The sequence below is a fragment of the Octopus bimaculoides genome, chromosome 4 (genome assembly GCF_001194135.2).
Source record: "Octopus bimaculoides isolate UCB-OBI-ISO-001 chromosome 4, ASM119413v2, whole genome shotgun sequence".
NCBI lineage: Eukaryota > Metazoa > Mollusca > Cephalopoda > Octopoda > Octopodidae > Octopus > Octopus bimaculoides.
The window spans coordinates 145,328,800-145,329,417 of record NC_068984.1 but is presented as its reverse complement, the minus strand read 5'-3'; positions in this window follow the sequence as shown (position 1 = coordinate 145,329,417).

Genomic DNA, 618 nt, shown 5'->3' with positions numbered 1-618 from the left:
ACATATATATTATTGTATTTAGGAAGAGTAATTATACCAATAATTAACACACGCACTGGTGGTATTTCACTCCTTTGTTTTTTGGGGTTTTTTTTTTTTCATAATTGGAAAACTATTTAATGAATTAGATAATCGACTGCCTGATTAATCGTTCGGTCAGTTAGTGGATAAAGTTTGTGAAAGTTCTTTTATCGTCATTTGCGACCACCCAAATGACATTCCCTCTCTACTACAGATCTGCTTGATATGAGGGATTCAATCCCTGAGTGAAAACCAGAATTCAAGTGGTCGGTGCTATGACTTTATGGTGAATGTGATTTACACAAATGCAAGAGAACGGACCTTAAATTAATCACATCAAAACAACGTCACTGCTAGGCATAAATATTTGAGTGACTATTCTTTGGGTACGTGGATCGATAGCTTGATACATCGGCAGATAAATGCGTCGACAGAAATATAATATATATCTACACATATTTCTATATGTGTGTGTGTGTATGTATAGTGTGTGTGTGTGTGTGTGTGTGTTCATATATATGTATGTATGTGTGGATATATACATTTATAAATATGTATATACATATATATATATATGCATGCAAGTATAACCGCACA